We start from the raw sequence: 1,421 nt of genomic DNA on the forward strand, positions 1-1,421 counted from the left end.
GCGTGTCATGCCCCAAGAAGAATGCGTTCGGGGCGTCCTTATATACGGCTCCGCCGGTGGCAGACGATCCAAGTTGCCTGCACAGTGTCGCCCAAGCATCTTGAACTGGGTTTGGTGTCGCCGTCGTGTTGAAGAAGTCGGTAGGGGATCTGGCTGTGTCGCGTAGTCCAGGCTTGGCGCCGCCGCACAGTGAATTCAGAAAGACGAGAACCTGCAACAGCAGAAACGGTGAGCGCTCCATCCTGCGCGTGTCATGCCCCAAGAAGAATGCGTTCGGGGCGTCCTTATATACGGCCCCGCCGGTGGCAGACGATCCAAGTTGCCTGCACAGTGTCGCCCAAGCATCTTGAACTGGGTTTGGTGTCGCCGTCGTGTTGAAGAAGTCGGTAGGGGATCTGGCTGTGTCGCGTAGTCCAGGCTTGGCGCCGCCGCACAGTGAATTCAGAAAGACGAGAACCTCCAACAGCAGAAACGGTGAGCGCTCCATCTTGCGCGTGTCATGCCCCAAGAAGAATGCGTTCGGGGCGTCCTTATATACGGCCCCGCCGGTGGCAGACGATCCAAGTTGCCTGCACAGTGTCGCCCAAGCATCTTGAACTGGGTTTGGTGTCGCCGTCGTGTTGAAGAAGTCGGTAGGGGATCTGGCTGTGTCGCGTAGTCCAGGCTTGGCGCCGCCGCACAGTGAATTCAGAAAGACGAGAACCTGCAACAGCAGAAACGGTGAGCGCTCCATCCTGCGCGTGTCATGCCCCAAGAAGAATGCGTTCGGGGCGTCCTTATATACGGCTCCGCCGGTGGCAGACGATCCAAGTTGCCTGCACAGTGTCGCCCAAGCATCTTGAACTGGGTTTGGTGTCGCCGTCGTGTTGAAGAAGTCGGTAGGGGATCTGGCTGTGTCGCGTAGTCCAGGCTTGGCGCCGCCGCACAGTGAATTCAGAAAGACGAGAACCTGCAACAGCAGAAACGGTGAGCGCTCCATCCTGCGCGTGTCATGCCCCAAGAAGAATGCGTTCGGGGCGTCCTTATATACGGCCCCGCCGGTGGCAGACGATCCAAGTTGCCTGCACAGTGTCGCCCAAGCATCTTGAACTGGGTTTGGTGTCGCCGTCGTGTTGAAGAAGTCGGTAGGGGATCTGGCTGTGTCGCGTAGTCCAGGCTTGGCGCCGCCGCACAGTGAATTCAGAAAGACGAGAACCTGCAACAGCAGAAACGGTGAGCGCTCCATCCTGCGCGTGTCATGCCCCAAGAAGAATGCGTTCGGGGCGTCCTTATATACGGCTCCGCCGGTGGCAGACGATCCAAGTTGCCTGCACAGTGTCGCCCAAGCATCTTGAACTGGGTTTGGTGTCGCCGTCGTGTTGAAGAAGTCGGTAGGGGATCTGGCTGTGTCGCGTAGTCCAGGCTTGGCGCCGCCGCACAGT

Source organism: Ixodes scapularis, unplaced genomic scaffold, assembly GCF_016920785.2.
Source record: "Ixodes scapularis isolate PalLabHiFi unplaced genomic scaffold, ASM1692078v2 PGA_scaffold2__306_contigs__length_199485367, whole genome shotgun sequence".
NCBI classification, from domain to species: domain Eukaryota; kingdom Metazoa; phylum Arthropoda; class Arachnida; order Ixodida; family Ixodidae; genus Ixodes; species Ixodes scapularis.